Raw genomic sequence first — 14,374 nt, 5'->3', positions numbered from 1 at the left:
TGGGCCTCCCCCACATGCTTGCAAAGATTGGTCCCCATCAGAGCATGTTTGGGTACGATGGTATGGGGAAGGCCTGGATTTTCCATGACCTCTTAAGCACCAAGAGACTTGAAAAATCCTCACTGGGTACTAATTACTAATCTAAACTTGATTCGATTATGATTAAACTTTTCAAGCATGTGAGGGTGCCCCCCCCACAAAGTTTGGTCCCCATCGGAGCATGTTTGGGTACGATGGTATGGGGAAGGCCTGGATTTTCCATTGCCTTTAAGCACCAAAAGAGACTTCAAAAATCTGCACTGGCCGCTAATTACTAATCCAACATGCTCCGATTGTGACCAAACTTTGTAAGCATGCGGGGGGTGGGTCCCCTAGAGATGCTTACAAAGTTTGGTCCCCATCTTTGGGTACGATAGTATGGGGAAGGCCCGGATTTTCCATGGCATCTTGAGCACCAAGAAACTTGAAGAATCCGCACTGGGCGCAATTACTAACCCAAAGATGCTCCGATCATGACCAAACTTTGCAAGCATGTGGGAGTGGATCCCCCCCACATGCTTGCAAAGTTTAGTCCCCATATTGGAGCATTTTTGGATACGATGGTATTGGGAAGGCCCGGATTTTCCATGGCCAAACTTTCCAAGCATGTGGAGGTGTGTCCCCCCCACATGCTTGCAAAGTTTGGTCCCCATTGAAACATGTTTGGGTACAATGGGATGGGGAAGACCTGGAGTTTCCATGGCCTCTTAAGCACCAAGAGACTTCAAAAATCTGCACTAGGCGCTAATTACTAATCCAAACATGCTCTGATCGTGACCAAACTTTGCACGCATGTGGGGGTGGTTTCCCCCCACATTCTTGCAAAGTTTGGTCCCCATCGGAGCACGTTTTGGTACGATGGTATGGGGAAGGCTCGGATTTTCCATGGGTGGCCTCTTAATCACCAAGAGACTTGAAAAATCCACACTGGGTGTGCTAACTACTAATCCAAACATGCTCCGATCATGACCAAACTTTGCAAGCATGTGGGGGTGGGTCCCTCCCACATGCTTGCAAAGTTTGGTCCCCATCGGAGCATGTTTGGGTACGATGGTATAGGGAACGCCCGAATTTTTCATGGCAAAACTTTGCAAGCATGTGGGGGTGGGCCCCCCCGCATGCTTGCAAAGTTTGGTATACCCATCGGAGCATGTTTGGATACGGTGGTATGTGGAAGGCCCGGATTTTCTATGGCCTCTTATGCACCAAGAGACTTGAAAAATCCGCACTTGACGCTAATTACTAATCCAAACATGCTCAAATTGTGACTAAACTTCGCAAGCATCTGGGGGTGGCCCCCCCCACATTCTTGCAAAGTTTGGACCCCATCTGAGCAGGTTTGGGTACGATGGTATGTGCAAGGCCCGGATTTTCCATGACCTCTTAAGCACAAAGAGACTTGAAAAATCCGCACTGGGCGCTTATTACTAATCCAAACATGCTCCGATTGTGACCAAACTTTGCAAAAATGTGGGGGTGGTTCCCCAACACATTCTTGCGAAGTTTGGTCCCCATTGGAGTATGTTTACGTACAATGGTATGGGGAAGGCCCGTATTTTCCATGGCGGCCTCTTAAGCACCAAGAGACTTGAAAAATACGCACTGGGCGCTAATTACTAACCCAAACATGCTCCGATCTCATGACAAAACTTTGCAGGCATGTGGGGGTGGGTCCCCTTCACATGCTTATAAAGTTTGGTCCCCATCGGAGCATGTTTGGGTACCATGGTATGGGGAAGGCCTGGATTTTCCATGGCCTCTTAAGCACCAAGAGACTTGAAAAATCCACACTAGGCGCTAATAACTACCCCTAACATACTCTGATCATGACCAAACTTTGCAAGCATGTGGGGGTGGGTTCCCCCCCACATGCTTGCAAAGTTTGGTCTCTATCGGAGCATGTTTGGGTAACATGGTATGGCGAAGGCTCGGATTTTCCAAGGCCTCTTAAGCACCAAGAGACTTGAGAAATCTGCACTGGGAGCTAATTACTAACCCAAACATTCTCCGATCATGACCAAACTTTGCAAGCATCTGGGGGTGGGCCCCCCAGATGCTTGCAAATTTTGGACCCCATTGGAGCATGTTTGGGTAGGATAGTACGGGGAAGGCCCGGATTTTCCATGGCGTCTTAAGCACCAAGAGACTTCAAAAATTTGCACTGGCCATGGTAAACTTTGCAAGCTTGTGGGAGTGGGCCCCCCCACATGCTTTCAAGGTTTGGTCCCCATCGGAGCCCTGTTGGGTACGATGCTATGGGGAAGGCCCGGATTTTCTATGGCCTCTTAAGCACCAAGAGACTTCAAAAATCCGCACTGGCCATTAATTACTAATTTAAAGATGCTCGGATTGTGACCAAACTTTGCAAGCATGTCGGGGTGGGCGCCCCCCACATGCTTGCAAAGTTTTTTCCCCATTGGAGGATGTTTGGGTACGATGGTATGGGGAAGGCCCAGATTTTCCAAGGCCTCTTAAGCACCAAGAGACTTGAAAAATCTACACTGGGCGCTAATTACTAATCCAAACATGCTCAACTTGTGACCAAACTTCACAAGCATCTGGGGGTGGGCCCCCCCACATTCTTGCAAAGTTTGGACCCCATCGGAGCAGTTTTGGGTACGATGGTATTGGAAAGGCCGCCCGGATTTTCCATGACCTCTTAAGCACAAAGAGACTTGAAAAATCCGCACACTGGGCGACGCGAATTACTAATCCAAACATGCTCCGATTGTTACCAAAATTTCCAAGCCAGTGGGGGTGCCCCCCCCCACATGCTTGCAAAGTCTGGTCCCCATTGGAGCATGTTCAGGTACGATGGTATGGGGAAGGCCCGGATTCTCCATGGCCTCTTAAGCACCAAGAGACTTGAAAAATCCACACTTGCCACTAATTACTAATCCAAACATGCTCCGATTGTGACCAAACTTTGCAAGCTATAGGGGTGGGTCCTCCCCACATGCTTGCAATATTTGGTCCCCATCGGAGCATGTTTCGGTACAATGGTATGGGGAAGGCCCGGATTTTCCATGGCCAAACTTTGCAAGCATGTGGGGGTGGGTCCCCCCCACATGCCTAAAAATTTGGTCCCCATCGGAGAATCTTTGTACGATGGGATGGGGAAGACCCAGATTTTCCATGGCCTCTTAAGCACCAAGACACTTGAAAAATCCCCACCGGGCGCTAATTACTAATCCAAAGATGCTCTGATTGTGACCAAACTTTACAAGCAATGCATGTCAATCTCTTAATCCCATTCAAACATTGATTAAATCTTAGCTTTCCCTAATGCCAGCAAACCCATAAGCGTGCATCTACTAACCCACAAGCTTAAGCAAGCATAGAATGTAACATTCACAAACCCACAAGCTCATAGAGGGAGTCTATCCACATGAATAACTCATTGCCAATGAAGTGGGCAAGAGCTTGCATCAATGGAGACTACACACACACACTACAAGCATGCAACATACACAAGAGAAAGAAAGAAGCATTCAACTAATCATAGATTAATCTACTTCAATGATGATGCTAAAATAGATTAAGAGAAAGAAGTGGAGCTATACCCATTGGAGCTTGATGCTCATTAGAGTACAATAGAGAGAGAGTTAGAGAGTTGCCATAGCTTGAGAGCTCAAGAGCTTCACTCAATAGCTTATGTGAGAATGGCCAAAAACGTACCCTTTCTTTAGCTAACATCTCTTTTATAGAGATGTCACTAACCCTAACCCTAGGCCTCTTTCACACATGGGCGGACAACCCCATAAGTGAGCCTTGCTTAATACACTTAGAACTCTCATTTAGAACCCACATTGGCCTAAAACGATTTACATTGCACTTTGGCACAAAAATATGGAAAAATTATGTGCGTCTTTATGTTCCCATGGCTACAATCCCGCTCTCTCACATTAATTGCTTCCGGCCTCCTTCCATAATCCGTGTTCCCGTGAGTGTTCCCGTGGAACATAGCCACATGGCACCTCCTTCTCACCTTCCCTTTTTTTTCAAAAACATATTAAAAAAAAGTTAATTTAGTATATTTTCAATATTTTCCAAAAAAGAGAAATAAAATATAAATTTTAAAGAATAAAATATATATAACTTTTTAATATAAAAGAATTTAAAAATCACTAATTTCAAAGGATTATATTTTTAAAACTAGATAAATAATTTTTTTAAAGTCAGTGTTATTTTATTTTAAATTTTTGAATTTGATATTTCTTGAAAATTTATCAAACATGCAAAACCAAACAAGGGAAATGTATAGAGTACCCAAAATGCCTATACCACCACGTATCCTATCGGCACAACCATTGGCACCTCCAATAATACCAATTAACCAAATTATCATTGAAGAGGTGCCAAAAGAAGGGGAATATCCATAGGAACCTCAGAAAAACATGGAGGATTTAGATGACATTTGGGAGGTAACCCCGGAGTAATTTATAATGTAAGAAAAACACACCAGTGCCAATGTTCCAAGCTACAGTGTGCAATGGAAGGGAAAGGAGATTAATTCCACAACAAGGAGAGCCCTATTGCAATGCTATCGCTGCCAACAAGGACCTCATTGTGTGGTTGAGTATTCTCATAAGATTAATGCAGTGAACCCATAAAATACTCAACACCTAGAATTGAATTGTGTAAAATGCAAAATTAACCATCTAATCAAGGACTTTCCTTATAGAGGCCCTTGAGAGCCTTCAATGACCACTAATCCAACCATGGGACTTTGAATGATTTGGGTGTGATCAAGGTGGTGGCAACACCACTTAATGACATGACTCATGCGCCCTGAAAAACAATGGAGAATCTTTAGCTAAATCTTATACTCGTACGATAGGAAGAAGAAAGGAAAAGAAGGTGAGACAAGGAGCTCTATAGTGGTGATTCAAGATGGTTAGGATGAGGAAATGGTCAACATTGCCACCATCGAGACGAGCCAAGATAATGTGCTTATAAGAAAAGAAGAAGTGGTGACACGAAAAAAAGTCATTTGAACCGGCTGATGAACCTAGGACACTGAGAGGGGTGGATGAGTACCCAAATGCCCAGAAGGAAATAGATAAACTAGAGTCTCCACAATGGTACGATGCTATGGGGAAGGCCTGGATTTTGCATGGCCTCTTAAGCACCAAGAGACTTGAAAAATCCACACAGGGCACTAATTACTAATTTAAACATGATTTCATTGTGACCACACTTTGCGAGCAAGTGGGAATGCCCCCCCACATGCTTTCAAAGTTTGGTGCCCAGCGGAGCATGTTTGGGTACGATGGTATGGGGAAGTCTCGGATTTTCCATGGCCTCTTAAGCACTAGGAGACTTGAAAAATCTGCACCGGGCACTAATTACTAATCTAAACATGCTCAATTGTGACCAAACTTTGCAAGCATGTGGGGGTGAATCCCCCCCACATGACTGCAAAGTATGGTCCCCATCGGAGGATGTTTGGGTACGATGGTACTTTTTCAAGTCTCTTGGTGCTTAAGAGGCCATGAAAAATCCGGGCCTTCCCCATACTATCGTACCCAAACATGCTCCAATGGGGTCCAAAATTTGCAAGCATCTGGGGGGGCCCACCCCCAAATGCTTGCAAAGTTTGGTCATGATCGGAGCATGTTTGGGTTAGTAATTAGCTCCCAGTGTGGATTTCTCAAGTCTCTTGGTGCTTAAGAGGCCTTGGAAAATCCGAGCCTTCACCATACCATGTTACCCAAACATGCTCCGATAGGGACCAAACTTTGCAAGCATGTGGGGGGGAACCCACCCCCACATGCTTGCAAAGTTTGGTCATGATCGGAGTATAGGGGTAGTTATTAGCACCTAGTGCGGATTTTTCAAGTCTTTTGGTGCTTAAGAGGCCATGGAAAATCCAGGCCTTCCCCATACCATGGTACCCAAACATGCTCCGATGGGGACCAAACTTTACAAGCATGTGAAGGAGACCACCCCCACATGCCTGCAAAGTTTGATCATGAGATCGGAGCATGTTTGGGTTAGTAATTAGCACGACCAGTGTGGATTTTTCAAGTCTCTTGGTGCTTAAGAGGCCATGGAAAATAGGGGCCTTCCCCATACCATCGTACGTAAACATGCTCTGATGGGGACCAAACTTTGCAAGAATGTGTTGGGTAACCACCCCCACATGCTTGCAAATTTTGGTCACAATAGGATAATGTTTGGATTAGTAATTAGCACCCAGTGCGGATTTTTCAAGTCTCTTTGTGCTTAAGAGGTCATGGAAAATCCGGGCCTTGCACATACCATCGTACCCAAACCTGCTCAGATGGGGTCCAAACTTTGCAAGAATGTGGGGGGGGCCACCCCCAAATGCTTGCAAAGTTTAGTCACAATTTGAGCATGTTTGGATTAGTAATTAGCGCCCAGTGCGGATTTTTCAAGTCTCTTGGTGCATAAGAGGCCATGGAAAATCCGGGTCTTCCACATACCACCGTACCCAAACATGCTCCGATGGGTACCAAACTTTGCAAGCATGGGGGGGGCCACCCCCCACATGCTTGCAAAGTTTCGCCATGGAAAATCCAGGCATTCCCTATACCATCGTACCCAAACATGCTCCGCTGGGTACCAAACTTTGCAAGCATGTGGGGGGGACCCACCCCCACATGCTTGCAAAGTTTGGTCATAATCCGAGCATGTCTGGGTTAGTAATTAGCGCCCAGTGTGGATTTTTCAAGTCTCTTGGTGCTTAAGAGGCCATGGAAAATCCGGGCTTTCCCCATACCATCGTACCAAAACGTGCCTCGATGGGGACCAAACTTTGCAAGAATGTGGGAGGGAACCACCCCCACATGCGTGCAAAGTTTGGTCACGATCAGAGCATGTTTGGATTAGTAATTAGCACCCAGTGCAGATTTTTCAAGTCTCTTGGTACTTAAGAGGCCATGGAAAGTCCAGGTCTTTCCCATCCCATTGTACCCAAACATGTTTCAATGGGGACCAAACTTTGCAAGCATGTGGGGGGGACACACCTCCACATGCATGGAAAGTTTGGCCATGGAAAATCCGGGCCTTCCCCATACCATCATACCCAAACATGCTCCGATATGGGGACCAAACTTTGCAAGCATGTGGGGGGGATCCACCCCCACATGCTTGCAAAGTTTGGTCATGATCAGAGCATCTTTGGGTTAGTTATTAGCGCCCAGTGCGGATTCTTCAAGTTTCTTGGTGCTCAAGATGCCATGGAAAATCCGGGCCTTCCCCATACTATCGTACCCAAACATCCTCCGATGGGGAACAAACTTTGTAAGCATCTTTGGGGGACCCACCCACTCATGCTTGTAAAGTTTGGTTACAATCGAAGCATGTTGGATTAGTAATTAGTGGCCAGTGCAGATTTTTGAAGTCTCTTGGTGCTTAAAGGCCATGGAAAATCCAGGCCTTCCCCATACCATCGTACCCAAACATGCTCCGATGGGGGGACCAAACTTTGCAAGCATGTGGGGCGGCCTACCCTCACATGCTTGAAAAGTTTGGTCATAATCGGATCAAGTTTGGTGATAATCGGATCAAGTTTGGATTAGTAATTAGCGCCCAGTGAGGATTTTTCAAGTCTCTTGGTGCTTAAGAGGTCATGGAAAATCCAGGCCTTCCCCATACCATCGTACCCAAACATACTCTGATGGTGGGGACCAGTTTTTGCAAGCATGTGGGGAAGGCCCCCCACATGCTTGCAAAGTTTGGTCACAATCGAAGCATGTTTGGATTGGTAATTAGCGCCCAGTGTGCGTATTTTTCAAGTCTCTTGGTGCTTAAGAGGCCACGAAGAATCCGGGCCTTCCCCACACCATCGTACCCGAACATGCTCCAATGGGGAATATACTTTGCAAGCATGTGGCGGGGGCCAACACCCACATGCTTGCAAAGTTTGGTCACAATCGGATTATGTTTGGATTAGTAATTAGCGCCCAGTTGCAATTTTTCAAGTCTCTTGCTGCTTAAGAGGCCATGGAAAACCCGGGCCTTCCCCATAGCATTGTACCCAAACATGCTCCGATGGGGACCAAACTTTGCAAAGCGTGTGGGGGGATCCACCCCCACATGGTTGCAAAGTTTGGTCACAATCGGAGCATGTTTGGATTAGTAATTAGTGCCCAGTGTGGATTTTTCAAGTCTCTTGGTCTTTAAGAGGCCATTGAAAATCCGGGCCTTCCCCATACCATCGTACCCAAACATGCTCAGATGGGGACCAAACTTTGCAAGCATGTGGGGGGGCCCACTCCCAAATTCTTGCAAAGTTTGGTCACAATCGAGCATCTTTGGAATTGTAATTAGCGCTCAGTGTGCAGATTTTTCAAGTCTCTTGGTGCTTAAGAGGCCATGGAGAGTCCGAGCCTTCCCTATACCATCGTACCCGAACATGCTCCGATGTGGACCAAACTTTGCAAGCATGTGGGGGAGGCCCACCCCCACATACTTACAGAATTTGGTCACAACTTGAAGCATGTTTGGATTAGTAATTAGCGCCCAGTGTGGATTTCTCAAGTCTCTTGGTGCTTAAGAGGCCATGAAAAATCCGGGCCTTCCCAATAACATCGTACCCAAACATGCTCCGATGGGAACCAAACTTTGCAAGCATTTGGGGGGATCCACCCCCAAATGCTTGCAAGGTTTGGTCACAATCGGAGCATGTTTGGATTAGTAATTAGCGCCAAGAGCGGATTTTCCAAGTCTCTTGCTGCTTAAGAGGCCATGGAAAATCCAGGCCTTCCCCATACCATCCTACCCAAACATGCTACGATGGGGACCAAACTTTGCAAGCATGCGGGGGGGACCAAACTTTACAAGCATGCGGGGGGGACCCGCTTCCATATACTTGCAAAGTTTGGTCACAATTGGAGCATGTTTGGATTAGTAATTAGCGGCAAGTGTGGATTTTTCAAGTCTCTTGGTGCTTTAGAGGCCATGGAGAATCCGGGCCTTCCCCATACCATCGTACCCAAACATGCTCCGATGGGGACCAAACTTTGCAAGCATGTGGGCGGGGCCCACCGCCACATGTTTACAAGGTTTGTCACAATCGGAGCATGTTTAGACTAGTAATTATTGCCCAGTGCAGATTTTGTAAGTCTCTTGGTGCTTAAGAGGCCATGGAAAATCCGTGTCTTCCCCATCCCATCATACGCAAACATGCTCCGATGGAGATCAAACTTTGCAAGCATGTGGGAGGGACCCACCCCCACATGCTTGCAAAGTTTGGCCATGAAGAATCAGGGCCTTCCCCATACCATCGTACCCAAACATGCTCCGATTGGGACCAAACTTTGCAAAGCAAGTGGGGGGGGACCCACTCCCACATTCTTGCAAAGTTTGGTCACAATGGGATAATGTTTGGATTAGTAATTAGCGCCTAGTCAAGTCTCTTGGTGCTTAAGAGGCCATGGAAATTACGGGCCTTCCCCATACCATTGACCCAAACATGCTCCGATGCAGACCAAACTTTGCAAGAATGTGGGGAGGAACCACCCCCACATGCCTGAAAAGTTTAGTCACAATCGGAGCATGTTTGGATTAGTAATTAGCACCCAGTGCGGACTTTTCAAGTGTCTTGGCGCTTGAGAGGTCTTAGAAACACACACAGAGAGGTGAAATTGTAAGTGGTTTGTGTGCTATTTTTAACTTTAAACTTCATTATTTGGATTTAATGCACAATAACTGAATTATATGTATTGCAGTTGTATTAGAAGGCTTCTAGATGCATTGGATCACTGTCCTCCTAATGTCAATCTGTTGGATTCAATAGAGCCAATAGATTTAGAGGTAGAAAGTTGTTCCCTCTACTGATGTCTATTTCATGCTATGCCTTTGAACTTATTGAATAATTTTATTTTGTTCAGATATTAACAGTTTCTAACATATCTTTCCAACTATCCAGACACCACAACAAGATGATTCAAGTAGCTCTGCGCGGCGGCTGGAGAGTGCTGATTAGTGCCAAATATACTTTCAAGCTATTTTGAGATAGGACAGCCAGAGCTTGTAAGAAAAAATAATTTTCATTTAGCTTCAAAAAATTTGATATTGGTACAAAGTGTTCTAAATCATCATATCTCATTGCAGATGAGAGAAGATAGCTTCAGCTCGAACTATGTATATAGTTTCAGAGCTGCTATAATTTGGAAGTTTTTGAAGTATGCCTCCCCCAAACCTATTGTACCAGCTACTACTGTCGAGTTGGGTGAGAGCTCTAAAGTTCGAGAAGGTGTCATACACCTTGATGACACAGATGATGCAAATGTGGTGCCACAAGAACAAGGACCTAGTGCTGATGAGGAGAAGCCACAAGAACAAGGACCTGCTCTGCTGCTGATGTTATTGAGGAGATGATGGAGCAGCAGCAAACAGATGCTCCAGGGGCAGTAGAGGAGACAATGGAGCAGCACCAAGAGACTGTACACGACAGGATGGAGCAGCAGAAAATAGATTCTCCAAATAAAGATGATACGGTGAGCTTGGACCATGTAGAGCAGCCTATAGATAAATAGAAAATTATTGTCAAGAATATGTTCTACATATATAATTAAACACTTCTGTACAGAATTTTACTTTATTGAATATAATACCTTTGTTTATGGAGTCTGTGTTATCTCAATTTTCAAATTTTCAATGTCTTTGCATTTTTTTGAACTCTCTCTTCTTTTGAGCACCTGCAAAAAAGCAATATGAAACAATAGGGTAAAGTAAACTAATAGCAGTGCTTAATGAGACTAGGATAAGTCACATGGTATACCTTCTTATTGTTGTAGATAAATAAAAAGTCCTTTGAAATAGAACCTCATTCTCAAATAGAATGTCATTGCGCAATTGAGCTAGGGAGCAACATTGTCTTAATGAGATATTGACTAGCACATCACCATTCTCAACAACATCAATATCAAGAAGTTTATTTTCTGCACCAAAAGAATCTTCATCTTGATCCATTGGGACTTTTCTGTCGCAAAAAATTGGGAGGTTATCTAACTTTTTGAGAGGAGTTAAACACCCATCGTCGAAATTTCGGTCCTGGAACCATTTTCCCATAGTGAGTCAGTATGGGAAACTGGTAAATTTTAGGCGATTTTTGATCTTGAAAAATACACTATTTTTTTAGCCTAATGTGTTCGAGGGGGTTCAAAATGGGTTCTCGCAAAGTTTGAGCCAACTTGAAAATTTTTGGATTTTTTTGAAAAAAAAACCTTAAAAATTGACCTTATGCACTTACGGTCGGGACGTCATATAGACACTGCCATAGGGTCTAGGGCACCTTCTAGAGTACCTACGCAGGAAACTGGGACCCAATCGGTAGAAAATTTGGCAGATATTGCTGAAACATTTTTCGAATCCCAATCTGATACCCTTTCCAGGACAACTAGCTCATTGTCTATGGACAATGAGGGCCGTCAAATAGTCATCCCTTAGCCCCAAATAGGACACCCACAAGATCTTTTAATCCATTTGAAGCCGACATCATGGGGTTACTACTTAATGTGAGACTTCAATATGTCTACATGAATGCTCAAGGAGCTGAGATCTTTAGGGATCCACAACAACAGTATCTCGTTAAGATTGCAGAATTTTTCTCAGAACTTGATAGAGCACCTCTAGTCAATGACCAGGGTAACATGTACATGGGTGGAGATGGTGTTCTCTATGAAGTCACCTATCATCCAGAGAATGTAGACAAATTAGGAGAGCTCTCTAAGAGTGAGTTCCTAGATTTATCAAAGCCTTCCGGAGCAAGGGAGTCTAGAGATGATTGACTCATTGAGCCGGACATGCCTGGACCATCCAATGCCCAGTCCTCAAAGCCATCCATACATGATTTACTTTTTGTAGATCTAAATTTGGAAAGGGACAGGAAAGGCAAGAGCAAAATGGATCAGGGGGCTGAGAACCAATGGGAGTTTGTACGACAAATTCCAGTGACAAAGGTCTTTCCCCACTTCAAGAGGTCTATAAGGACTCTTTAGAAGGATATTATGCCACAACTAGATTGCCAGAGCTAGATCTTCCTCTAGCACTTGTGGTGGTAGTCGAGAAGCTTGCAGGATACAAGAACCGAATCATTGATAAATGGGCCAATGAATACCGAACCTTAGATTGGAAGGAGATTTGTGAGCTCACGTGGAGAGGACAACCATTATTCATGGAAGTGTTCTCTACTAATACAGCTAAACCAGGAGAGACAGCCTTTCTTGGAGAAACTGTTGCTCCTCCCCTACGAGAGTTCACTAGAGAGGGACCCTCAACATCAAAGTGGACCACTACAAGTAGCCCAACTTTAGCACCAAGATATTATCCTACACCAAAAGTGCGACCACAGATCACACCACAACAACGTTTCTCTCACTATGACAATCGGAGGGTAGGGGAGCCAACTCGGCCTCCCATAAATGCACCTCCTGAAATGTGGGTAACAGGATCTTTGGAGAGGGTTGGTGAGGCAGGTAATAGGGGACCCACACCAATTTGGGATACATATGACCCACCTTACCAAAGAGAGGAACCATTGAGAGTGAGAGGCCGTAGGCCTGATGATGAGTATTCAAGACGAGTAAGGCCATCAACTCTTCAGAAACTGGTAAAGAAGTACGAAGGGTCGGGAGATCCATATGACCATGTAGCAGCATTTAGGCAAGCAGTTCGAGCTGAGCAAGTGACTGACAAGCATACGCAAGGGTTTGGGCTCACTCTCAAGGGAAAAGCCCTTGCTTGGTTTTAGGCACTAGAGGCTTCAGATAAATCTTCTTTACGAGTTTTGGATGAGAGATTCATTGCTGCTTTTTCCTTGATGGGGATTCAGCATGACACAGTAGCAAACATCTACTCTTTCAAGCAAGGCGAGACTGAGAGTGTTAGAGACTGTGTAAATAGGATGAAGCAATACATTAATCGTTGCCCAAAAGATGAGAAGCCCACCCAGAGTCGATTAATTTCTCTCTTCTTAAAAGGACTCAAAAATTCAACACTGCACACACATCTCTATGCAAAGAAGCATACAAATTTCAATGAGTGTTGCCATGATGCTATGGATTTCACAGATAACTTCAAATTCCAAGATGGTACTGGCCCTGAGATGCAACCTAGAGATCAGTGGGGTGATGACCAAAGTTCAGGGTCTAGCGCACTAGTAAATCCAGACCAGATAGCTAACCTAGTACTAAGGAGATTGGGACAAACCTATCGCCCACCCATGCAGCCACCACAGCAACAGCAGCACAGCGAATGAGGAGTGTACTACCTACAAGTCCTCATCTTTGTGGAGCATGTGGCGGTAACCATAAAACCGAAGAATGTAATACCTTTTCTCCTCTAGTCAAAAACCAACCCACAAAGAAGTGGTGCCAGGCCTGTGCTTGGAATTATACCCACACCACACAGGAATGCATTGCAAGAATGAGACAAGAGCATGAGCAGCAAAGGGGTGTAGGGGCTCCACAAATGCATCAAACAATATACTAATTTTGAACGTAAGCCACCGATGGCACAAGAGCAAGAATGACCTGTACTTGGAGCTCAACCTCCTACTCCTGGGACTGCTCCTATGAGGTTTGTTGACTATGACAATTCAAATATGTGTAGAGACTTGGTAAACCCAAGCTATGTGGAGGAGGAATATACATCATATTCATCCAAGGAAAATCTCTTTGAAAGTCCCGCATATCCAAGCCAAGCACTAGGGAACAAAATTCTTTGATGTTGCTAGGCGGCTACCAACCTAGGACTTCAGGCCCCTCAGGTCAATGGCAGCAAAGGAAAGTGGAAGCCAAACTAATGGGCCCCTGTTATGAGTGCGGAGAACCCCATTGGGCTCGTGATTGTCCACATCGCCCAAGGCAAGCAGCTCGATCCAATACAACAGTACCACAGTTTCCACCAATTGAAAGATATTGTCTAGGGTGTTGTGTAGAACACTTTCCAAAGGATTGTTTGCTGAAACCACATGAGGAAGGCACCTCTCAACCAAAGGTCTCACTCAACTTTGTAGAGGTAGTTCCATCGCCACCTTCATCAGAGAATGAGGATGTCGTGCCACTTAGAGTCATGACTAGATCACAGACACGAAATGTCGAAATGCAGACTGATGAGGCACCTCGAACTAGGGATGCAAAGGCAAATCTAGTGGACAAGACCCTACATTCCAATAGAAAAAGGACCACTAGGAGGAAAAAGAACCACAACAAGCAAACTAAAGTGCATCCACTAGTTCTCAAGAAGTCTCTAAACAAAACATGAAGGATCAAGCTTTTACATCCCAAGAAGTGCATGAGGAACATCAACCTCAACCTGGGCCTAGTGCTAAACAAGATGAGGCTAGTACAACCGAGGATAG

Source organism: Cibotium barometz, chromosome 13 (genome assembly GCF_041138505.1).
Source record: "Cibotium barometz isolate CiBa-2024 chromosome 13, ASM4113850v1, whole genome shotgun sequence".
Taxonomy (NCBI): Eukaryota; Viridiplantae; Streptophyta; class Polypodiopsida; order Cyatheales; family Cibotiaceae; genus Cibotium; species Cibotium barometz.
This window is presented reverse-complemented; position numbering follows the sequence as displayed.